The 27,015-nt window shown below is 36.3% G+C and overlaps 1 protein-coding gene across 30 annotated transcripts in view; it reads left to right on the top strand.

Moving 5' to 3' along the window:
• Positions 1-27,015, top strand: part of ZBTB20 (zinc finger and BTB domain containing 20) — a 758,837-nt gene that overhangs the window by 508,715 nt on the left and 223,107 nt on the right. For 6 of the 30 annotated variants that reach the window (XM_032479495.1, XM_032479600.1, XM_032479605.1 and 3 more), the window contains one exon: positions 6,141-6,240. The exons of the other annotated variants lie outside the window; for them this stretch is intronic. The gene's annotated coding sequence lies outside the window, so the exon portion shown is untranslated. The remainder of the gene's footprint in view (positions 1-6,140; positions 6,241-27,015) is intronic. 30 annotated transcript variants of the gene reach the window in all.

The raw sequence follows: 27,015 nt of genomic DNA, 5'->3' as shown, positions 1-27,015 counted from the left end.
GAGGCTGGATGGCCACTGCGGGCAAACAAGTCCTAGGGTATTCAGGGTCCTTTACACGTTGCTCTGTGATTTGATGATTCTACATTATGCATGATGTCTTCTTGCGTAGTTTTTAAGTAAGAATCCTATGCTTGGGGAAACCCCTAGAAGTTGGAAAAAAAAAAAAAAGTAGAAATATTGTGAAACAAAAAGTTCTCCTAAGCTAAAAACCTCTTATGATCCATTCTGAACACACACTAAAAAGAGACCAAGGAATGTCAACGCAGATCTCACTGAGCTTGTTCTTTGCCACTCGTACAAGGGGAGCAGCCACGTAACATTCAGAAGACATGCTTCACTCAGAGGCTTCCACCTCCTGGACACATACTCATTTTAAGATGGAGCAGCTGCGAAGTCTTGCTTACCAGTTTGATTTGCATAGCTCTGAGTTACACAGGAAGAGCAGGACCTGTGGCAAAGCTATCATTAAAGAGAAACAAAGCAGAAGACTGAACAAAGACGACATTCTGTGTGAAGTTTGAAGTTTAGACTGTTTCAGTAAAACTTGTCATGGGAAGAAAGATGTCCGCCCCTTCCCCCACCTAAAAACAATAGCAGACAAGTGACAAAAGAAGGCTCCCTGGAGGTAACATCGGAGCAGAGGGTAGGGTGAACTGAAGGCTATGCACGTGAAGGGAGGGGAAGAGGTTGGCATGGACGCAGGAGATGCAGCCAAACACCCTGCATTCACAGCACAAAGATCTGTGACGAGGTTGGAATCCCTTTCTTCTCTTCTTCGTGTAATAAAGCAGGACTAGGTCGAGCTGAGGCAAGAGGGACGACATCTTGATGAAGCTCAGCTCTCCCAGAGGCTTAAGAAGGCCAGCAGCACAGCTGCGCCAGGATGTTCTCACTGGGCTTTTTATAGTAAGTTCTCCAGTAGCTCCGTTTTCAGGTGAAAATGTTTTCCAGTGAACTGGAGAGAAAAGGCTTCTGAAGGTGGTGGAAATGACTTTAGTTCTTCAGTGGTTAAAATGATCAGGGCTTTGGATTAAGGGGAAATAGTTTCAAACCTCTGCTACTTACAGATTTATAGTAAAATATTTAAGTTTCTCTAAGTTTTAGTTTCCACGTGTTGAAAGAAAGTTTGATAATACACACACCATGGAGCTGTTGTCAAGATGCTATTACACGTGTAAACTGTGTAATGCATGTGGTGTCTGGCAAATGCTTATTAACAATGAAGTTTTTATTCAGCAAGGATAGTTATCCATTTCTGCAACATTCTCTAGTCACCCATACCAAGCTCTGCCTAGTTTTACATCATCACTTTCTGTTTGGTCCTTAACATTCCAACCTCTGTCCCAGCTTTGACTCGCTTCCCCAGGAGCTGTGAGTGCCTGTCTCCAAGCTTCGAAACTTCATGCTTCCATGTTCTTTAAGAGGTATACCCACAATCACTTATCATTTCAGTACCAGCAATGTACAAAAACCTTAAATTATAAAAAAGAATATGTGACTTTTAGGAAATAACTATCCTTGTTCTTGAGTTCTGAAGGCATTCTTTATGTTTTATAACACTGAGCCTGAGACCATTCATGTCAGGTGAACAAGGAAGAGGTATTTTTGTTTTATACTCTCCTCCCAGAAGGTTAAAATGACTCACTAAAAGTCACTCAGCAATCCCAGATGAAGGATCCAATAAGACCATCTTGAATTCTTGATCTGAAATCCTCCAGGGTCTCCATTTACTATGCAAAAGTCAGCCTAGAGAGGATGACCCCAGTGTTAATTTCACATCATGATATTACCTTTTACCCCGCACCTAAAATGCTTTCTGGATTTGGATTGGCCCCCTGGTTACCCGCAGAATACAGGGAGAAGGCCATGTAAATTCCCATCTCAACAGTTGAAACAGTCCTTGTCACCAAAACTCTCATGTGTTAGATCACATGTCAGTGTCTGTGACATAGTCAGGCCTTGGCTTCTCAGGATCTACTCATTACATGTGAGTTTATGTGCTTTGAAACATATGGCCTTGATATATGATCCCAGAGCAAAAGAGCAAGGTATTTCAAGCTGGCCACAGTTTTATTGACTCTTACAGGCTTGCTTTGTAGTCTTTCCAATAAACTAGATGAGAAATTTCTGATGCTCCAAGCTATCCAGTCCCCAGGACTCCATTTCATGATTCAGAGTCCAACTAAACAACTCAAGAGTGCTTTTGTGTGACACTGTGACCACAGGGATAAATAATTGCTTAGTAATTCTCTTTGAGGCAGAAAATTCTAAACATGGAGAAACCATTTCCCCTTAATGGGAGCCAGAAATCCTGTAAGTGCTTGAAATGGCATTCACAAGTCGGAATGGTAAACAGATAAAAACAGGAGCGCACCAGTTGCACAAATGACTTGCTTGTCACAAACTTGTCATTGCAGTAATCTAACATTTCTTTCACTGAGCCCGATGGAAAGTATGGAACAAATAGGCCCTTCTGACGTTTTGGCTCTGCCAAGCCTTCCTCCGAGCTAAAGCATCTGCAGCATCTTCCTGTTCTAGACCCTTTATCTGCTGAAGCTAGCTGATACTGTACATGTCAAAGAAATGTTTGACTGTTGCATTAACAAGTTGATGACAAGCAAATTATTCCTGCAATTGAAATGCTTCTGCTTTTAGCAGGCTGCCATTTTGACCTTCATCTTATACAGAAGAACCCTAACAGAGCAGAGGTCTGGGGACATACCAGTATTGCTACCCCAGGCTTGTCCCAGTAAACAAGGACCCACCTGTCTGGGGCTTAGGTGCAGCTGTATGGTGCAGTTCCATCAAGTTTATGGGTTGGCTGTTCTGGTGAAACATAAATGTTGTGAACACAATGGACTGTCCCAAGGATTCCTACTGCTGGAAAAAAATGAGCTGCACCAAAATGCATTTCCTCCCACACCCCCTCCACCCCAAATAGACACCTGTGCATACACTGGTTTGTACATAGTTTATAAAACATTTATACCGAAGTCCCCCCACCCCTTATCCATGGCTTCACTTTCTGTGGTTTCAGTTACCTACGGTCAACTGTGGTCCAAAAATATTAAATGGAAAATTCCAGAAATGAACAATTCATTTGTTTTAAATTGTGCACCATTCTAAATAACATGATGATATCTCGCACCCAGGATGTGAATGATCCCTTTGTCCAGCGTATCCCACCAGTTAGTCACTTAGTAGGCATCTCGGTTATCAGATCAGATTGACTGTGACACAGTATCACAGTGCTTGAGTTAGAATCACCCTATTTTACTTAATAATAGCCCCAAAGCACAAAAGTAGTAATGCTGACAGATCAGATATGCCAAAGAGAAGTTGTAAAAGTTTCCTTTAATTGAAAAGGTGAAAGTTCTCAACTTCCTAAAGAAAAAAAGTATACTGATATTGCTAAGATCTATGGCAAGAATGAACCTTCTATCCACGAAACCATGAAGAAGGAGAAAGAAATTCATGCTAGTTTTGCTGTTGCACCTCAAACTGCAATAGCTATGGCCACAAGTCATAGGTGCTTAAATTAAAGTCATTAAATGTACAAAAATATATTTTGAGTCAGAGACAGAGAGACCACATTCACATAGCTTTTATTACAGTATATTGTTATGATTGTTCTATTTTATTATGAGCTGTTGTTCATCTCTTGCTGTGCCTAATTTATAAATCAAACTTTTTCCTAAGTATGTATATGTTAAAAAAAAAAAACATGGTGTATGGAGTTCGGTACTATCTGCAGTTTCAGGCATCCATTTGGGGTCTTGGAACATACCCCCTCGAATAAGGGGGAGCTACTGTTGCTGAAAGAGTTAATGAAAATTGTATGGCAGGTTTTTTTAAATTTTTTATTGAAGTGTAGTTGATTTCCAATATTAGTTTCAGGTGTACAGCAAAGCGATTCAGTCATGTATATTTTAAGATTCTTTTCCATTATAGCTGATTACAAGAAACTGAATATAGTTCCCTGTGCTACACAGTAGGTCCTTACCAGTTTTATACAGGTTTTGCCAGTTCTTGGATTTCCTTTTATCAGTAGCCCCACCTCCTCCTCATTTAGTGTAACATCTGGAGCTATCTAAACCTAATCAGAGCCATGCTCTTATCCCCTAAAAATGAGGTATGTCCATCAGCCTCCTCACAGAAACCTGTGACAGCCCTTTGTAAGACACCACCAGTTGTCTCCAACGTCAGCAGCCAGTAGGGAGTGCTCAGACACTGGGTGACTTCAGACTCTTGCCTTTCTGTTTGCGGAGCCCTCCCCTCCCGGGGGACCCATACTGGGTGTTCCCTGAGCATGAGTCTGGTGGGTCACAGGCTTATCAGCATGCAAACCAGAGCTGGGGGCTGTAACAGAAGCCTCGCCTGTTGCCCCCACGAATTCTGCCTCTGCTGCTGCCTGAGGCACATCAGCACTTAGAACAATGGAGCATCGGCCTCAGACACTTTGACCTTTTCAGTAAAGCTGAGCTTCTTTTATTCACCAAGGTGTCAGGTGCCCTGCGTCCTTTTCAGGCCCTCCATTACGGGTGCATTGAGAGTGTCTTATCTGATTTGAATATTGACAGAAAAACGTGCATTCCCAGGCTTACTTTCTGGCTGGTGCCTCAGGTGCTTTCATTTTTAAAAGTCTTGTGTAAAAATGATTATCATTGTTCAGCCATGAGAACCCAAATTTCTTGCCAGCGTAGTGATGGGGCTTAACTCACTTTTAGATTTGACAAGTTGACCACAGTACTGTCTCTCAGATGAAATGTTTACTCCCACCCCAAGTATCTCAGGCTGTAATCTATACCTCAGCTTTGTTGCCTTAGAAGACAGGTGGGAAGGGTGTGTGAAGAGGGTCCTGTGTTTCACACAGTTAAGGATATTGCCCCTGGAAAGGGAAGCTTGAGGCGGCACTTGCATCTTACATCTTCTGTAAAAGAAAACATGTAAATGGAGTTTAGTGACTTTTTCTTCCTTCTTCAAGTTCCTAATATGATTTCTATAATGACTTTCTGTTTTCTTTCTTACTAGAACTTAAATGGCAAAGAAATGATACACTATTTTTGATTCAGGGAAAAAATAAAAAATTTTTATGGAAACTCTCTTTTTAAATACACATTAGGGAATAGATAATGGCAACAAAAAAAATTCTCTCTTCCTATTAGTAGGATAGATGATTAGTGTGTGTGGTTTTAACATATATTTACTTATTTGACTGTTTATTTTTAAGGAAGCAAAAAAGGAAGGAAGAAAATAAAAGCCTTCATGCTGGAGTAATTTCATTGGATTCATAGAATTGTGGGACTGGAAAGGAGCTTGAGGATAGGGCTGTGACTTTGTGTCACACTCCCACTTTAGAGATGTGGACACTGAGACCCAAATATGTCTAATAACATCAACACAACAAGATTGGGGCAGAGCTGGGCCCAAATCGAGGTCTGACTTACAATACAGCCAACACTTTCTCAGAAATCACATTATATTTTTTAAAAACTTCTTTTAAACAGAGACATCTTTTTGAATAATCTACATTGATGTACTTAAACCTGATAGGACATTTGCTTTTGGAAAAACTGGGTCTGAAAATTAGCTAAGCCAACTTAGGGATGCATGGTTGAACAGTTTGGAAGACATTTCTTCCCAAGCTGTATTTTATCTGAGTCGTGTAAGGAACCATTATAATTTCAATGATTTCTTTTCTCTTAACAAGATTTCAAAGAAACACTTTCTCCATTCTTATTTTAATACCTGAAAACATGTATTTTTAAATGGATCTGCTCCTTTAATAAGTATTCATTTAAGTAGGTCATATTCTAACATTCTTGGAGATAAAAAATCTTTTATCAGATTAAAAGAAATCTGATTTTTATTCCCCCTTTTAGCCATGTTTGAGTTGGTCCTTGTAATCATCAGTTTCAACAAAACACGGAGTTAAAACATCAGCGTTTTTGTTTGTTTTGGTTCTTTTAGTTTAACACAAGGGAAAAAATTTAAAATGCATTTACCTTTCTGCAGCTATGATAATTATATACTCTTATTTTTCATTTATGCAAAACTTATTTTTGAGGGTTTTCTTTTTGTTTCGTTTCTCTATTTTTGCATTTTCCAAACATCTGTACCGTGGCTGGTGGCAAGAGTAGCAGTGGCTGGCACTTTTCCTCCACATTTTGAGAGAAAGAGAATTGGCTGGAATAAAACCTTGCTTTCCATATGGTTGACTTGAAATACAGCATTGAAAAGGTATCGTCTCTTTTTTTTTTTTTTTTTTTTCTGAAACCAGAGGTGAAACCCAGGAACAAATAGCAATATTGATGCCAAACCACCTGTTGATTCACATCAAAAAAAACCTTTGACAATACGTTCCCCACTTCATCAGCTGAAAAACCTAAATGGGTGAATGATCTTTGTGCATTGGTAGAATACCTGCTGCCGTTCAATCATTTAAGAAAGCTCAGATTCTACCCATGATCAAGAAATGAATTGAAGTTTTACTTTTGATGCAACAAAATGATCACTTTTTACGTATGTTTGGCTGTGAAGTGCTTACTGATTCCTGTGAAGAGGAGAAGATGCCACTAGGGAGTTCAGTTTACTTTGATTAATTCTAGTTAGGAAAAGCAGTAGCCTTTGTATTATCAATGTTTTATGTAAAATATTTCAAACATATAAAAATATAAAGAATAAAGTTAACATATGAGAATTCAGCACCGGGTTTAACAAATCTTAATTAATGTGGAGAATTTATTTCCAAATCTGTTTTAATCTTATATTACTCCATTATAAATTATATACAGTGAAGTACGCAGGTTAAATGTAGAGCTGGTGAGCTTTTATGTAAGTATACATCCGTGTGACAATACTCAATCCAAGATACAAAAATTCACAATAGCTAGGAAGAGTCCCTCGTGCCCCCTTGCAGGTGATATTCTCCAAAACTTTAACAAAAGGTTAAAAACAAGCCAGACTATTCTGACATCTATCATCATGAATTAGCTTTACCTAAGCCGTATATTATGGCTTTTATAAAGTGCATTCTACTGTATGTGTCACTAAAATTTAAGTCTCTAATTGTTAAATATTATTTCCAAGAGTTCCCAAACACCACCAGAATTGTAATGAACATTTTGTACATGTTTGTACACAGAGGGGGAAATGCTGAACTGTAAGATGCATTTTAAATGCATTTAAAATTTTTCACTAAATTTTATTTTTTTTAACTAAAGTTTACTAACTTTACTAAGAACTATAAAATTTCTCTCTTTAAGGGGGTAGTACCAATTTATATTCTCATTAGCAGTCTATGAGAGCTTCTCCATATGCTTCACAACATTTGGAGTGGCCAAGGGTTTTACATTTTTGTCAGTCTGAGGGGGATAGACTAATATATCATTTAAAAATTTTTTCACTTGTAAACCACTGGGATTTCCTCATGTGTGTTGTCTATTTATATCTTTGCCAATCTTTTTATTGGGTTATTTGCTTTGCTATTGTTGTTTTGGACAGCTGTTGGTTTTGGTTTTGGTGGTTGTTGTAATATTCTGAAGTCTCATCCTTTGGGCAACATAGATTGCAAGTATCTTTTCTCAGTTTATAGTTTTTCTGTTAACTGTCTAGAGTAGCACTTATTTTTCCAAGCTTCTAATTTTAATGCAGTTAAGTTTATTGATATTTTCCTATATGGTTTATGCTCTTATGTCATTTAAAAAAATCTTTCCATGTGACATGATCCTTAAGAAGATCCTATATTTTCTTCTAACAGTTTTAAAGTTTGTCTTTTACATTTAGATCTATAATCTTTTTGGCATTTAGTTTTGTATATGATATCTTCCATGCACCCTATTTTATTCTTTTTCCATGTGGATGACCCAATTGTCCCAGCACCATTTAACAAATTAGTCATCCTTACCCACTAATTTATAATGCCATTTTTTGCCTACATCAAATCTGTTTTTAAGATCTTTATTTCATCCAATGGACTGTTTCTCTACTCTTCTGCTAACCCCATGGTGCCATAATTACCATAGCTTTTAATAGGGTGAATCTCACTACATTGTTCTTCTTTAAAATTCTCTTGGCATCTCTTGGCCTTTTACTACTCAATATGAATTTTAGGCAAGTTTGGCAAAAGCCCTGCTGAATTTTATTTGTATTTACATTAACTTTAGAGAATAATCTGGAGGAGAATTGGTATTTTTATAACACTGTGTCTTTCTGACTGTTAACAGACTATATTCCTCTACTTAATCAGAGGGTCTTGTTTGAACCTATTTTGTTAGATTTCTTCTCATATAACTTAGATTTTTGTGCTATTATGTATGGAATCTGTTTTCCGCTTTATTGTTTATTATTAGTATAGACTCAGCAACTTTACTGAACTCTTTTATGAGTTCTCCTGGCTAAACTGGAAATTCTCTGAGATTTTCTACATAGACATGTGTATCATCAGTAAATAATATTTGTCTCTTAACTTTCAATTCTTAAATGTTTAATTTCTTTTTCCTGTCATATTGCATTACTGAGACCTCTATATAATACTGAATAGAAGCGGTGATAATAGGAATGCTCTGTTTCTTTCTTTAATGGAAATGTATTTGCTTAGGATTGTGATAAATCAAAATTATTGTAACAAAGTTATCATCATCTATTTAAAGTTTGCTAAGCATTTTTAATCAAGCATACTAGTTGAATTTTATCTAATGCATTTTCTTCACCAATAATATGATAAATTTTCCCATTAATATATTAACATTTTATATAATATTAATAAATTTCCTGATATTGAACATTTCTTACATTCCTGGAAAAAAAAAAAACTTGGTCCTGGTATACTTTTTTATATCCACAGTTGAGTTTACTTTGCTGATAGTTTATGTAGTATGTTGCATGGAGAGATAGTCTTTAACTTTTCTTTCTTAAAACTGTTATTGAAGAGTTTTGGTGTCATGGTGATACTAGCCTCATAAAATAAGTTGAGCAGTATTTCTTTCTTATTTTTTTCTATTTAGAAATGGTTTTTATATTATACAGATTACCTGTTCTGAAGATTTAGTTAAACTTACCTCTAAAATCATCAGGACTTGGTATTTTCTGTCAGCATAGTGTAGGGTGGACTTTTAATTATCAGTTCCATTTTGTCCATGGCTATTGGTTTATTCAAATGTTCTATCTCTTTTTAAGTCAATTTTAAGAATTTTTTTTTTGGAAAATATACAGTTAGTTAATCTACACTTTCAAATTTATGTGTACAAAGCTGTTCAAAATAGTCTTGTGACTTTTAATTTTAATTATATCCCCCTCTTATTCCTAACAGTATTTACTTTAGCCTTTTCTCTTCTTTCACTTGTTGTTAGACATTTTTGTTTCATTTATTTTTTTTCAAAAACTGGCTCTTGATTTTATTTATCTACTTTATTATGTCTTTGTATTAAACATTTTTACTTTCTGCTTTTGTCAACATTATTTTTTTATTCTACTTTTTAATGTAAACCATTTTTTCTAGATTCCTGAGTTGAATTATTAGTCATTTAATTTTAATAATTTAAATTATTTTTAAAATGAATTTTTCTCTAAATTCTCATTCAAATTTCTCATTATCTGCATAGCAAGTTTCTCATTAGCTGCAGAGCATGTGTTGATATGAAGTTTTCTTCAATTTTAAAAACTTTTTAATATCTGTTTTGATTTACTTTTAACCTTTAAGTTATTTAGAAGTGTATGTTTCTACTTTCTAAATGTGTATTTGTTCTATTTTTATTACTGATTCTGAATTTAATTGCATTACAATAGTAAGATGTGTTTTATATAGTTTTGACTGAAAACAATTTTTTGAAAATTCTTTTGTGACCTTAGTATATGGATTTTACTGCTGGGCTTGAAATCTATAGGTGGCTTATCTTCTTTTAGTACTCATGCTAAAATTTTTGTGTGTACACCTAACTACATACTTTTCTAACAAAAAATTAAATCCACTTTTTAGTATTTCTGGCTATCTCCTAAGGAAAAAAGGAGGGGGGAAAAGGTGTCTAACATGTTTTATCTGCCTCTTCAGTATCACTCTCACTATTGTAATTGTTAAATAGTTTTAGTTTTACTTGTTTTAAACATATAAGAAAGTGGTTATCATTGATTTTTATGATCAATACTTAATTATATTTACTCATTTATTTTAGTTATTACTGTGCCCACCGTTATTTATGGATTCTGTAGCTTCTTTGGGGGGCCTACTTTTCTTCTTGTTGAATTACATCTGTTAGTAATTCTTTATGGAGGGCCCTGGGTAGTACACTCTTTATGTATATCTAAAAATGTCTTTATCTTTTATCTTAAATAGCAATTTATCTGAGTATCTCTGCTCAGCATTTGAAGATATTACTCAATTATATCTTAGATGATTGTTCTGTCAGCTATTATTACTTAAGAGAAGTCTGCTATCAATCTATTTTTTCTTCTCTTTATAAGTAGTCTGCCTTTTCCCTTTCACAACTTCTAAGAGATTTACTATATTGTTAATGTCTTACAATTTCTCTGAAATGTGTCTGGATGTGGATTTATTTTGAATTATTGGTCATGAACTCAGGATATTATTTTTTAATTTCAAAAATCTAATTCTGGAAATTTCTTAGCTATTTTCTTTTCTTTTATTGTTTCTTTGTCATTACCTTCATTTTCTTCTTCTGGGATTTTCATAGATATCTATTGGTGTTTCCTAGTCAATTTACCATATCTCAACTGCTCTTCCATTTTCTAAAAACATTTTTACTTTCTGTGATTTTTTTTTTCTGACTGAATTCCTTAATATCACTTTCCAACTCACTTAATCCTCTCCTTGAAATCTCACAATCTTAAATTATCCCATTTACTGCATTTTATGTCAGTGAATTTTTTTTCATTTTTAAGATTTCTGATTGATTTTTATTCACCTATCCTTATCTTTTTTCTGTCTGTGTTTATTTAATAACTTCATTTTACAGGTATGATTCTTTTATTTATCTCTGTACATTATAAACATACTCATGGTGAGGCCACTGTCAGACAGTTCTGTAAAATCAAATTCATTGGAGTGAATGTTCCAATTATTGATTTAGTTGGTTGTTTTTCTTAGCACTAGATTTCTTGCTATGTTTTAGAATTTTGTTTTGCCAGGTTAATGTTGGTCATAAGATTTTTGTATTGTCTCTTGGCTCTCTCTCTGTTCATACATCCCTGACTAATGGTTTTCCAGTTGCCTCTATCTGGATTCCTGGGTTTCTAGTCTGAATCCAAATATTATAATGGTGATTTTCAGCTTCCCTTTAATAATATTTGCTTATGAGGCTGTGTCTTTATCCTTCCACCTTTCAATGCCTGCAACTCCGTATAAGCTATTGACCCAGGCAGCAGTTGGCCAAATTTTTTGCAGCTTCTTATTGAAGTAGTGAGCCAGACTTAGGTCCACCATTTCATATGTAACCTCTGTGGCCCCATTACTCCAAAGAGCTAGACTCCCAGCCACCTCTGTGTGCGTCTGGATTCAGACTTCTCCAGGCTTAAGGCTTCAATCCCCTCAGTGGTTTTTGTTTCTTTGTAGAAATGATCACTTTTTTTTAAGTCTAACTCTGCCTCTTTGGTATTTTCATTTTATATTGTATCAGTTTTTTCAGTTATCAGTGTATTTTGGACAACACTCCTTTGATTTTTACCTCTCTTTTATTTACACACATCATTTTAAAACAAACATTATAAATAATAGTTATTATTATTGAATGTTTAGTGGTGCTAGGCACTGAACTTTATAGATATTATCTCATTCAATCCTCTCTACAATCAGTCATTTTTATTCACATTTTATAAACTAGGAAATTGAGATAAATAGGCCAAATAAATTTCCCTTTAGGAAAGAGGTTATAACTAGAAAATGGCAGAAGTAACATTTGAACTCAATTTTCTCCACTACCAAAACTAGTACTCTCAAAATACTATCCTATGGTTACATTCTGTGGGCTTTTTTTAAGCCTATATTATGGTGTTTATTTCAATAATAAGTTGGTTAACTTAGTATCTATTGTTGTAAAAATATATCTGGTACTATCTCAGAAATCTTATTTAATATTTTCTGTAGTTTCCTGCATCCCTGGTGCTCTCTTTTTCTCTTTTGGCATCTATTTTATTTATTTGTTATCAATCTAGGAATTTGAGAGTTTTAAAACATAGTTTATTCTTCAAATAATGATTACTGTTATTTTTAAAAAACATTTAGGCCTATTTTTTTAGATTACCAACATTAATGAAATTATACACTGTATGAAATGAGAAATTCAGGATGCTGCCTCTTCATTCCTCTGCTCCTACCCACTTTCTCAGTTTTTGTTATATTATGGCAGGTATAGATTATTATTTGTTTTTATGATACAGCTGTGGAGAGGATAATCACAAAAAGCTGGGTCATTTACTTTGGTCATAGAGAGCTTCTAGCACAAATAGGTGCTTAATAAATATTTGTCGAGTATAAAATGAATAGACCTCTTTTGTGTGCACACACATGTACACAGAGGAAGAACACATAGCTAAGATCTCTTTAGTCTCCCTCTACTGCTGGATGGCCCACCTATTCATTTAAACCTTAGATTTTGTAAACTGTGTAACTGCCATATGGTTTAGTATATACTCTTTCTGTCAATACTTTTGTTAGGCAAACACATGCTTTGTGAATCAACACTTTACAATCAATGAGCTGCCATCCAAGTTAGTTCAGTTCATAGCTATTCCCGTCTGCCCTACCCTATCCCTATAAATAATTAGTGTATTTGGCAACTCCCATTCTCATAGCCCATTTCCTTCCAAAATAGTTCATGTTGTTTACTATTTAAATAGAGACATTTTGAAGTAGTTTTTTTTTTTTTAAGAGTATTTCTTAAAATCCCCAATTGTAGTCAAAAGAAATCCTTTATAGAAGTTGCTAGGAAAATTGGATTTGCCATTGAATACCACTAGATATTACCAAGAAACTTAATGATGATCTGCAGCATGCTAGAATAGAAATATGATGCTTGTATTGTAGCAAAGCAGATTAAATAAAACAATGTAGATTAACAAGAAAAGCAAACTAGTATAAACTGGGTCATTTGCTTATGTGCAAATTTTATGAAAATTTTAATGACACACTTGATGAATTTATAAGTACATATTATTTGTGTTTATAAGAACACTCAAACCTTTTACATGGCATGGTTTTAACAATCTTTTATACATAAGAACAGATTGAAATTAAATGTTTTCCTAGCTGTTTCTATTTTTGAATTGTAAAAATGATTTATTATTATTATTAATCTCTATTTAAAAGGCACTGAACTGGGAATCAGGAGATCTGGTTTCTAGTCCTAGTTCTATTATTTAACTAGCTCTATGACTTTGGGTAATTTGTTGAACTATTTGAGTCAGTTTCTTCATTTATAAATGTGGAGTTGGGCTTGATGCTCTATAAATTCCCTTCCAGTGCCCGTGTCTAGTATTCAGTATCATGTCTGTCCCTCCCTGTTGTTTATAAATACTCACATATAAAAACTTAACTGCATGTGGGTTCCATACATCAATAACCTGTGTTATTCAACAGAACTCATAAGGAGATATTCAAGAATGGCATTATGTTGCTCCTGAATAAGGCCATTGAATTTAGCCAATAGATGAATAACTGGGAGCTACTGTAGGTTCTTGATCAGGACTGACATGATAAAAGCAGTATTTTCAAAAGTCCTGTTAGGCAGCAGTGTACAGAATGGACTAGAATGGAAGAAATCTGGAATAGTGACCAGGCAGACATGATGCCATGGTTCAGGGTGAGGTAAGGAGAGTCTAAGGTATAGTGATGGTATCAGAGATAGAGCGGAAGCAAAGGATACGAAGGTACTGAGATGTATATTTGTTCCAAAAAAATCTAAAAAGATAAAAATCATAAAAGACAAAATACAAATGTCTAAAGCATATGAAAAAGCATGTTAATTCACTATCACTCAAAGACATGATTTATAAAGATAATAATTCTCCATGCTGATAAATGTGCAGTAAAACTGGCACTCATATAATAGTTACATGGGGCACATGTGTTGACACAAAATTCTGCAAAGTAATATGGCATTACATTATCATGAGCCTTTCTTTAAAAATATGTCCTTCGGCCCCGTAATTTAACTTCTAGGAATCTACCTACAGAAACCAGAAACTCAGGTAAAGATTGGTATGCAGAGACCTGTTCATCACAGTGTCATTTATAAAAGTAGAAGAAGAGAAAAACAATGTTAAATATATAATCAAAGAAATTATTAAGCAAATTATGGAACATACATATGTGTTATTGCATAACAGTTATTAATTACATAGTTATTAAAGGTATTTTAAAGAATTTTTTAACTAGGAAATTTTCATGAAACAATATAACTGAGAATACCTGATCCAAAAGAAACTTGTGCACCTAACATGATCCCAAATTAGAAAAATGAAAATACTTGGTTACAATCAAAGGAAATGCATTAGAATGTGAATAGTAGTACCTCTGTATGATGGAATCAAGTAATATTTTATTTCTTTTTTCTTAAGGTTGCTAAGTATTGTAAAAATACTCTAATGATTAGAAAAGTAAGATTTTTAAGCAAACAACAAGTAATCTAGAGAAAATTAACTCTAAATCTGATAATAATTCAACTTAAGAAAACATGTCTACTGTTTATCCCTTCTTAAAGGGATTAAATGTTTCAGTTTTCCAATTTATTAAGATTTCAAATTATCTAAAATATTGATTTTCAGAATCATATCATATTGAATATGATGTGGTATTTATTTTCTGAAATGTATCATATAGTTTCTATTGCCAGAGTCTCTTTTTCTTTTTTGGATCATTGTACATTTGCTTTAGGTTATCAACCTGCACTTTGACATTCCAGAGCTTTTTTTTTAAGTCCATCAGTCAGCTCTGACATTAATATGCTCAGACCACACTTCCATGTGTATGAAGTTATAGCAAGGGAAGAAATCTAGCTCACTCTTTATGTTTTCAATCATTTTTAACTCCTAAGTTTCTCATATTGTAAAAATTTCATAATCTAATAATAGCATTTTGAGTAATTGAAACAGATGAAAACAAAGTAAATGACAGAGCCAATAAGTCTCTATAAAGTCACTTTTATTGGGTGGTATGAACTACTACTGATAACATTTATCAGGCACTCATCTCAAGAAGAGAATCTCAGCTGTTCTATGTAAGAATGAATAAATGTAGTAACTCACTTGGTTCTCTATCAAGAATTTAGCCAAAAAAGAAACCCAGTTGGATACCAGAAAGAATGAACCACATAAAGTTTTATCAGCCCAAAATATACAAGTAAGCTAGACTGCCACTTTTATAAGTTAAAATGTAATCTTTAACAAATCTAAATTCCCTACACAGGCCAATGGCAAAGTGCTGGAATAACTAAAAATTTCCGGACTGCACCCTCTTTCCCTTCTGCCAGGAGAGTGACCATGCTCTGTCCAGCTCAGGCCTCCGCTGACTACAAGTTAACCCAGAACCATTTGTACACATGCTCATCTCTTTTTCAGAACTGCAAGTCTAGCAAAGACAGAGGTCATGTCTTATTTATCTTTGTTACTTCAGGTTCTGGCAAAATGCATAATTGTTGAACAAACTAATAAAAGATCAGCAACTTAGTTTAGATGATTTTAGTAAACTATAAAACTGATCTAAGAAAAAAGTTACTTGGACACAAGTGCTCACACCCTATGTATTATTATATAATTAAGTTTACTAGCATTTAGGTAAGTTCCTTCACAATGATGTTATCACCAAATCATGAACATCTTTGGAAGTAAACATCTTTCAGGAATATAATTTTTCACAAGGCTGAGTTAAAGAGTTAATGCTTAAGAGCTCTTGCAATGATTAGTGTGACAGTCACAAGTTATTACATCTCTCTGAATCTCAATTTCCTCATCTGAAAGATGGGAATAGTAATAATACTTAACTTAGTCTTTGCTGTGGGGATTGGATGAGACCGTGTGTATCATCCTGGCTAAGCCCTTGGGCTATTATTACTACAGATAATGTTTCCCAGGTCAGCTTTTGTACTTGTACATGCATCTTGATGCCTGGGGCAGAAGGTGCAGATATACTACCCCCACCTCCTCACCTCAGGCACTGACAGCAGAGAAGCACAGGAAAAATGAGGTCAGCTGGGAAAACTTGAGTAGCTGCAGTAAAGTATCTGTTATTTTGTATTATTTGGACTAGTGATCTTCTGCGTTAGTCCAAAAGTGAGCTGACTTGTGAGGTAAGCTTGAACCTAAGAACGATAGTCTTCCCCAGATAACCATAGCATGACCGACTACAGTGAAGTCTGTCTCATGATTTTTTTTCTTTTATGGAATTGCTATCTATAGAACTTAGATGAATAAGCACAATTGAAGTGCAAAGTGTTAAATGCATGCTTTGATTTAGTCAATGCATTTGCACATTGAAGTAATTAGGATGTATTTAAAAGCAATCTGCTTGCAATACTTTGTTCTCCATTTCCTACAAATCAAATTAGTGAGGGGTAGATTTGATTTTGACATCATTTTTAAAATATTTTCTTTTTCTTTTGAAAATTTTCTTAGTATTACATTTTTACAAAGTTCAAAACACAACCAACTGTGACTAAATTCATAAAAACAAGACAAAAAGTACAATGTGCAAGAAAATGAAAAACAGCACAGAGTAATATGCAGTAGAACAACGTAGATCATACCTCACAAATATAGTTGTAATAACACACCTTATCCATGTCTGATCAATTAATAACAAATACTTATTCACATGGCAAATAGTTCATTCTTTTACTTTGATTGAGAGCCCCAAATTTAATTATTCATCTCAGTCTAAATAAAGAGGCAAAGGCAGCCAGATCTTAGAAAAATCTTAACCATCTCCTGTTTTCGTTGTACTATATATAATGCAATGAGTGAATGTGAAGAAAGAATATGAAGGTTGTTTTCCTTGTTTGCTAACAAAGCATTCAGGCAAGATTATTTCTTTTTTAAATCAGTTAGAGTTGGCAGAACTCTAACATGTTTATGGAGCTATGTTCCACAAAGACAGGCCTGAGTTTAAATCCCAGCTCTGCACACTGTATTATATTTGACAAATTATTTCACCCTCCTGAGCCTCAGTTTTCACATCTGTAAAGTAAAGGTAATAATATCTACATTGCAGAATTACTTTATTATCATGCAATAATGGAAGTGCCTTAATTTAATATGCACTCAATAAATGACAGTTATTATTATTAGTTCAAGAGAGAAAGTTTGGAGGGCTAAGAACCCAAAATCCTCAGAGGAAAAAAAAAACAAACAAAAATATTCTGTGTTCTCACTTTCCCAGGGGGTTTTTATAGGAGTCACAGATTTTATCCTAGAATTTTATCAGGGTTCCTACAGGAGGAATTGTTTTGCCTTAATAATCTTCTTACCACCCAAATTGCTGTTCTTAATGTACATCCGTGACCTCAAAATACATGATGATAAATACCCTATACACAACTGAAGTGAATATCTGAATGACTGTAATTTTCTAATACCAATTATTATTATAGTCTTTTGTTGAAGATAGACAGTACTTTGGACTGGGCACAGATTATATGAGGCTAATTCCCCTTGTTTTCTTTCTGTACTACGTTTATAGTTTTAGGCATATACAAGTTTACGCATGGAAGTGAAGGGGAGCTGGAGAGAGAGTGGACAAGAATAGGAGACTCACTTGTGCTTCTTAGGAAACAGAGATGATGTCCCGTTCTGCCCTGTCTTCAGTGACTAGCTCCGTGTTTCACATAAAGAGAGCATCTCTTAAATATTTGTTGAATTAAGTAAATAAGAAACAAAATGCTGATAAAATATCTGTGTAGCAGCATAAAGGAGCCAGCTCAGAAGTAGTATATGCAGGTAGTAGACAGAGAGCTTAAAACTTATCTATGAACATCTACACTCCCTTAGTAAGATGGCACCATGGGCAGTGGCAACCATTTTTATTCAAAGCCACTAATTCTTAGCCAGAGGAAGCAGCTAAACCAGAGCAAGCAACTGACCTTCCATCAGAGAGCCATGATCACCTTGATTTCAGAGCTGGAGGGAGCCATGGAGATTTTCTAATCCGGGGGCCTCATTTCTCAGCTGAGGGAGCTTAATGTCTTACACAAACATTTGTTGGCCAAGTTTACTGATACTCAAATTTGGTTTCCTGATTCCGGTCCAATTCATTTTCTATAGTACCATGTGCCTCTGTGTCCCCAGACTGTCTGTCCACCTGAGGGTTCCCATATATCCACTGTGACTTTGCTTTCTATGACCAAGGCCATGCAAAGAAGCATCCAGCAATGCCTCCGACTAAAACCACCTCACCTATTATAGCATGTTCCATAGATCCTATAAAGCCACAATAAAAATAATTTTTTAATAATCTATATTAAATTACTGTTAACCATTAACAGATCATACACATTACTTTAGCTCCTTTTCAAGTGATTGTTAGCAGATGCTAAAGGGAATGGAGAAGAGAGAACTGTTATAATTTGAGGAGAAAATGGAGAGAGTTCTGTCCTTGGGGTGTTGCCCCAGGGAACGCGAGGCCAGGTGGGCCGTGGTGGGGCACCCAGAGGACCCAGGAAGTCACTCAAGGATTTGAACCTTAGAGAAGGAAACAGGAGATGGGAAGAGGTGAAGGAATAGAAGGAACAGAGGAGGTAAAGGGGGGCAATTGTACTGCAGGTAGACTTAATAATTTGGTCTTTCAGTTCATTGTTTACTCTATTTGTAACTCCTGTGCTCAGTGGAAAAGCCTTGTGTTCAGGTCATTTGTGTTCTTTAAAATTTATTTATATTGCTGCTGTCAAGTAATGACTAGAAATCCTTGAATCAATTATTAACGACATCCATAAAAGGAAAAATAAAGCAGTTGGTAGGTAAATATCTTCCCCATCCACCTAAAGAATGGAGGAAGTGTTGATAGGCTGTTGATGGTGAGTTAAACTGGCATACCAGGAATTTTTATAAATGGTTTTCCCATGCTCCACTGACTCTGTGGCTGAGACTTTAGTTGTATACCAGCTGTGCGTGCAAAATCTCATAATTATTCTTACTGTATTAAGCATTTTATAGCAATTTTAGCTCTGAAATGCTATGCAATAGTTTTTATGCAAGTGTACCAGACATGTAAGCTGTTCCAATGAAAACATTTCCTTTCATTGAGACACGTGGTTTTAGGTTTCCAAACTTAGCTCTTTGCACTGATGGAAGAATCTTTAGGACAGACATCAGGTTTTTTGGTGGGAGAAGCAGGGGTGGGGGGTGGCAGTTGGATATTCTCACACATGCTTTATTTCTTCAAGCAGCCTTATCAGAAAAGGGGCATTTCCCTAATTGTACAACACTGATATTGATAAATACAGGCTCCTCCACAGCCTGTCCTGTTGAGAAAGGCACTGGAGGAGAAGCGAGGGTTACCTCTGCGTCCCTCTAGGGTATAATGACAAACAGGCAGAAGGACTTGGACTTAACCTCTCTGCAGAAGGCTGACACCTTTAACACTGCTGCACATGCTGCTGCACCCTGCGGTGGCAAGTCTTGGGCCTGAGCCCAAAGCTGGTGTGGAGTTTGAACCCTTGGCATTCTGGCCCAGGGCCAAGCGCTATCAATGGAACCCCACTGACACCTTTAGTTATTCTTCCTAGATTAGGATAGTAATTTACTTGTCTCTTTGATTTCAAGTGTCTGGTTTTGTTTCCAGATGCCTCCCAGCTCATCTGTATTCCAGGGGTTTCAAAAGACTTTAACCTCATTGGTTCTTTGCTTTGTCAGTTCCATTTAGTGAACACAGGAGGGATACACAGACTAGAGAGCAGCAAGGGAGGGGGTTGTGTGTGTGTGTGATACAGTGGGCATGTCAGGAGGGCCTGGTGAGACTGCAGGAATAAATAAAAGGCATATTCACTTTCAGAATATCGGCTATTATACCAGAACAAGTCAGAATGGAGTGTAAGAGGTGATGCGTAGGATGGTGTAGTGAAAAATGTCATTAGATAGGTTCATGGGTAAAAGCCCTCCAACCAGAAGTAATCTCAAACTCCCCCAAACGACTGGAATATGTGAAAGAGATGGAGAGACCATAGAAATTTTATCCCAATGCCAATAAGGTAACAGCACTTGGATTTTAACATGCCATGGTAGGAAAAGACATTTATGCAAGGGTGTCATTTTGTGTTTACAAGGGCCTGTCTAGAACTGTTTATTGATTTTACTGCAGTTCTTTCCCCAGGACCCTGTAGATAGATAATTGCTAGAAATGTCCATCATTAACAGAGCAATGAGTGCAACCATCACACTAGGAAAAAGATACACATAGGACCCTGCTAGCAGGCTTCAAATGGGGGAGCGGGGGAGAGTCACACAATAACACGTGCAGCTGTAACTCCAGGCAAACACACACACAACACTCTGTGTAGCCATTGCACTGAGAAAATACACACAGCCCCCTGTGCAGCCATCATACATCAGGAAAATACACACATGACACCCCTATGCAACCATCACACCAGGCAAAAGCACAGACATAAAATGCAAAGTCAATAGGAATGAACAGCTCATAAAAGCCTACTGGAATAGATCACATCACAGCCAGGTACATCTGTTCTCAGCACTAACCATTATCGTTAGCTTAAAATGCTTAAAATCACTGCGCATCCTCAGGTCTAGGGACAGATTATTCCAAGAAGATTCTGCTAAATAGATTTGGCAATGCAGTGAAAGGGACTTCTACTACATTAAAGTGATGCATTTTGCATCTCAAAGGCCGTCAACTCTATTTAGAGGAACTGTGTGATTGAAGAACAATGCTCTAGGATGGGAGAGCAATTTTTCTAGCCTTTCCAAATCTGGGGGTTATTTTCACCCCAACTTGAGTTAAGTGTACAACTGAATGGGCTATCAGATTGGGAGGTGACTACTAAAGGCAGAATTGGAAACAGCTTTCATCGGTGCTGCAAAGTAAGCCACTCCATCCTGTTTGAAACTGGAACTCTCAGGTGGGATGTCATATCCAGAGGTCTTAGTGAGGTCAAACTTCAAGCCATCAACCTGAGATAACTAAGTGGTAACTACAATCCTTGCTTCACAGGGTTGTCTGCCCAACTGGGGGGAATAAAGGAACCACCCACCTCTTCTTTTGCCAGTGCCTTCTCTTCATGCTCTGGCCTCGGTCTGTGATGTTATCCTAGCTGTGTGACACAGGGGTTATGGCACTGTGAGGGAAGTTCGGCTTGCCCTTCTGAAGAGTAGCCCCAAAAAATAGTTAGAAAGAGTTTCAAGCTTGCGGTTCCATGTTTCAATTACAGTGGCGTGATGTGTTTCTTCTGAGTGAGACATGTTTCAAGCTAGCTTGTTAAGAATGATTTACACCATAATTCTAGGAAAAAACAAATGTGAGTGACTGAGATTTGAAAAGGAAGAGTAGGGGGGAAGTGCCAGACTAAACGAATCCTAAGTAAATAGGGTGGGGTTGGGTCTTTTTTTTTTTTTTTTTTAGTGTTTTTTGTTTGGTTGGTTTTTTGCTTTTTTTTTTTTTTTTTCAAACAAAAGAGAATATGTATGTATTGTTGGTAATCACTTCTCTCACCTGGGTGGAATAAAACAAAAGAAAACAGAATCGCTCCATTTGCTCCATGTAAAAGCAAATTTTCAGGAGAGGACAGGTGTTTCTCTTAAATTCACAAGATAGCATCTTACTGGAAATGAACAGTACTGGAAATAAGAACTAAGAATTCCACTTTTTTCCCAAATGTGGCGGAAAAGGTTTTGTTAGGGATGAGATAAGCATTTTCCATAAAACAATGCAGTAGTGACATGAGGTAATTACGTGGTGACTGGGACACACCGCATGGCGTACTGGAGCAATTGCATGATACCTACATGATAGCTATAGTAACTCCAGATATTGCTGCCTTATTATCTCCTGATAACTATATAATTAGTTTGTGTCACCAGAGCACCCTAAACGTATGCCTGTTCCAGCTACTCTGGTAGAAAAAAAAATAAACTTTTTTGCAAGGGGGAAAAAAAGCTAATGAAGAAAGTTGCCAAGAACAGATATTTTGTAATCTGTGCTAAATCTCTGCTGGAAAACATGAACAGTAACGAAGCTGAGAAGACAGTAAAAGAAATTCGGGGCAAGGTGCCAGACGCCCAGACGGAAGGAGAATGTGGACCAAAAGATTGCGACAATCGGGTAATTATGGTTTATGAATTTCAGCTTTAATCTGTAGTTCAGTGAGTCCTGATTAAATATCTGTTAAACACAATTAAAGTTTGTTTTTGTATTTCACCGTCTTGATCAGAATAATTAGAGACTGCGTGTTTCATGTCAAAAGTAGCAAGAGGAATTTTAGTGAATGAACATCGTTTTTAAAAGCCATTTGTAGCACCAGCTGTTGGCATTATTTTATATTTTAGTGTTATCAGCATAAAGATGGTCCTCTGGATGCTGAATAGTTTCCAGCAGGACAAGTATGTTATGCCATCATGATGGGCCTGGGCTGATTAGGCTTAAATGCTTAAGGGCGAGTGTTCACTGAGATGGTGGACAGGGTAGATGCAGGTCAAGGAAGCAGATCTTTTAGGTGCGAGAAGAAGGAAGATGTCTGAGTTAAGTTTATCCAAGCAAGGATCTGAGGGAGGAAATTTCTCAAGGTATAGTCGTTTGTATTAACACCTGCAAATGCTGGTTAGCTTATTCAAACAGGTTGTATACAGTGCCTGAGGGAAGGGCTCAGGAAAGGTGTGATGAGAAGCACCGGAATCTGCCCTGGTTGGTTCTTGGCTAAAAATCTCTGTCTTTTATTTGTAGAGTTAATAGAAGATAGTGCTGAAAGAACGTATCATATTAATAATTCCTTGACTAGAGATAGCAGTATGAATTCTGCAGAGAGGACAAGTTGGAATAGAAGTAGAATTACCTGAAACTGGGTGAAGGGGTAAAATGAGACTCTACAAACCAAAACTAAGACTATGATTTCCATACCCATGTGCCAAAAGTGAGACTGGAGAGTTGCAAGTTACTATCTCTTTAAAAATTATAGGGAGTATATGTAAAAATTTCTATGCAGTTTTAAAGAAATGATAAGGTATTGTCTTGCTTGCTGTTTGAAATCTGAGTGCCTGGAGTATTTCAGACCCAGTGATAGACAAAATAGTGGCCCCTCCCACAAAGATATCCATGTCTTAATCCTTAGAACCTGTGAATACATTGCCTTACATGGCAAAAGGGTCTTTGCAGATGTGAGTAAAATAGGACCTTGAGATGGAAGATTACCCTGGATGACCTGGGTAGGCCTAATGGAATCTCAAGGGTTTTTGTTAAGGAAAGAAGAAGCAGGATAATCAGAGTCAGAGAAGGAAATGAGACAAAGGAAGCAGAATCAAAGAGAGAGAGAGAGAGGGAGAGATTTGAAGATGCTGCACTGCTGGCTTTGAAGATGGAGAAAGGGACCATGAGCCAAGGACCCCAGGCAGTCTCTAGAAGCTGGAAAAGAAGAGGATTCTCCCCTAGGCTCTCCAGAAAGGTGCACCCTGCATACAGCTCAATTTAAGGATTTGTGACCTCCAGAACTATAACAAACTTCTGTTGTTTAAGCCATTAAGTTTGTTACAACAGCAAAAGGAAATCAGTACAGCCGCCATGAACCTGCTCCGTGGATTTAATACCTATTTAAAAGTTGTCCAGTTATAAGTACATCTGGATATGAGAAAAACAAGCCTTTATGAATTTAATTTTCTAAGGCCCATTCTCCAGGCTGTCTTTGTGGTATCATTTGGAAGTACCCACTATGGTAAGAATTAAGAAAGCCTATGTGTTATAAATTAAAATCATGAGCAAAATCAACCCTATCCCCCAGCACCCCTTACATTCCACATGAATAGAAATTTTTACAGGAAAGGAAGATTGGAGAGTGAGAATATTTTCTCTTAACAACAATAGCAGTTTAACATTTGAACCACAGGTTAAACCATTTCACTTTGCCAATGTTCCACCATTTTGACTTACATAAATGGCAGTTCATGTGGTTCAATGTGTTATTGTTTTATTTCATTTGAACCTTCTAGGACTTCGATTAAAATTTTTCCTCAAGATTTTATAATTAGTAATTGTCAGAATTACATAGAATTTGGGCTAATAAAGTGCTTACATCTAACATATTCAGGTAAAAATGAAATTGAATCTGAACTGGCCAAAGTTTTTTTAGCAGAGTTGAGGATGCAGACATGTATCTCATGTGCTATTCCAAAAAATGACAGTTTAAAACTCATGCGAAAGCCGTAGGGCAAAGTGAACTTTACCCTAATGGACAAAGACAATGATTAGGGGGGAAAAAAAACCTCAAATAGACAAAGGCAATGAATGAAACTTGCTACCTCGCATCTTTGTATTCAAAAAAGCATATCCTGCCTCCAAGGAAGATGAGATAGCTGCAGTGCTTTAGGATGGTATTGTTTGAAAGGATTCCTGCCTCCTCTGGTTTATGGCCTCCATTGAAATTCTGATGAAAGCTGCGGATCCTTTTCCCAAAAGAGGACATAATACCTTTTCAAAGGATTTACAGAACCCTACCTGAACTTCAGATTAATTGTCCCTGGTTTACAGTTGTGCTCTAACAAAAACACTGTGGGACTAACTCATCTGACCTGTTTTGAGACCCGAATTGTGAAATATTTATTTAGTCACATGTTTTTGGACCAGTCAGTAATGTACACTGAGGTCCAGACTTTTAATCAGTAAAATTAGTAATTCTGATGCTAATATGCTAGAGTATTTTTGTTTTTAAAGTAGTTGAGGTGCATTTAAAGAACCATGGGGATGAAAAGCACTGGTATTGCCCTTGCTTTCTGTTTATTCTCTTATTTTTCAGTCATTCTTTTATTCAGCAAATATTTATTGAGCCCCTTCTATTCTAGGCACTGGGAATATTATTGTGAGCAGGACTCACAAGGACCTCTTCCTGCATAGAACATTCTAGTTAGAGAAGATAGTTAATAAATATGCAAACAGACTAGCACACACTGACGAGTGAAATGAAGAAAATAAGAGTGTAACCTAATAGAGATAGCATGTAAGGAGATGGCCTCTGGCTGAGACTTGAATGATGTTAGAAACCAGCCATATAAGGATCTGTAGGAAAAGCATTTCAGGCAGGTTGGAACAGCAACAGCAAAGACTCAGACTAAAATTAGCCAGGCATGTGAATTATGAAATTTGGCCAGGGAATAGGAGAAGTATGTTGGAGATGTGATCAGAAAAGGAGTCAGAGACCAGATTGTGCAGGCTTCATGGTGAGAAGTTTGGATTTTATTCTAGTTGTGATGGGCAGCTATTGGAGATTTATGTAGTAGGATGTGATTTCATATTTAAAGAAATCATTGTATTTTCTGTATGGAAAGAATGAAATTAGGGGAGCAGGAGGAGGAGTAATCCCAACTAATAGTTAAGAAAATGTCCCAAACTGAAGATCGAAAGTAATCTCATGACAGTGTAATATATTGCTTCATGGAGAATTTCAGCTGTCCTATGTTGAGCAGCCAAGAGCAGAAACTGATTTATGATGTGTAGCAGTTCCTATCTTTGGTCTATTAAAGGATGATTTGGGCCTAAAAATGTTCTTCCTGAGAGGAAGAGGAAAAGGAAATGTGAGCACAGTCTAACAATGTTTGCAAATGAAGCTGAGTTTCTTGGTGGGGAGAGGATTATTAAAGTAACTGAGAAAGTTACCAGCAACCAGACACCTCAGTAGTAAGGACGGGATTGAGAGTTTGGGCTCGTTTTGCTAAGGTTCATCACAAGTCTGCCTCCTCTCCTGAAACTGACCTAAGATCATATGTCATCTAAAGTCTTCTTCTGCCCTTTTTAAATATGAGTTTAAACATCCCGCTTCTTCACCACCATCTACCCCTCAAAGTAGTCTTCAGAGAAGGTTACTACAGTGATAGGGGAAAGTGTCGTGTAATTTGAATGAACATCAGGAAAGAAAGAAATCCTGTTATGTTTATAGGTGTTTCCCCATAGAATTAAAAGATGAAGTCCAGGGCTAGATATTAGTACAATGTATTGGGACATTAATGAGTCACCTACATTGCTTGAAAGAAGTTTAGTTCTATTATACTTTGTCAACCATTTGACATCCTTTCATAAATGGTAAATCATAATAAATACACCCAGGAATAGTGGCCTGTATAAGAACAGTAATTTATTGTTAGCTTCTGGATAACTTATTTTCACTAATAAACTAGAAAATTATATGAATCATTTCTCAATGATATTCATAAATAATGTTAACTGGTAAAATATGCAATTATATATGAAAATATACCTAGAAAATAATGCAGAATGGAAGGGACAGGGGCCTTTTCTGAAAGGACATCCTTATGAGGACATAGGTTACAGCTTCAGGGCAACTGTGAAGAGATGAGAAAACTACACTAGAGTTAAGGGCACCTAACTGCAAGTGATGTTGAATCTCATAATCAGAGTTTCTAGAATGGCCTTACAGATTATATTTCCAGGGAAACATGAGCATAATGGTATAGTATTTATGGAATAATCTTACCCCATGTATCAAAAACAATTAGGTACTATATATGAAAGACATACCACAAATACTAAATGTACTGAGCTTATTTAAATGAAGGCTTAACAAATGGTTGTTGCTACTGTTGTTATTGTTGTTGTTTTAATTAAGGGTGAAAATCCCTATAATAGAATTTCCTGCTCTTCTGCCTCCCCAGGTCTTTATGCTGTTTTAAACCCTTCCCTCCCTTCAGTTCCCAAACTGCCCTTTCTCTGGGGAACAGAATATAAATTATCCTGTCTAAATTTCAAGAATGACTGTTCCCACGTGAGAGCATATCAAAGCTGAGAAGAGAATACAGAACTTTTAACAACCAGTGCTATTCACACTAGCTCATCTGCTACCTCCTAAT

The sequence above is a fragment of the Camelus ferus genome, chromosome 1, assembly GCF_009834535.1.
Source record: "Camelus ferus isolate YT-003-E chromosome 1, BCGSAC_Cfer_1.0, whole genome shotgun sequence".
In the NCBI taxonomy this organism is placed as follows: Eukaryota; Metazoa; Chordata; class Mammalia; order Artiodactyla; family Camelidae; genus Camelus; species Camelus ferus.
The sequence above is the reverse complement of the archived record's forward strand: the minus strand, read 5'-3'. Positions and strand labels throughout refer to the sequence as shown.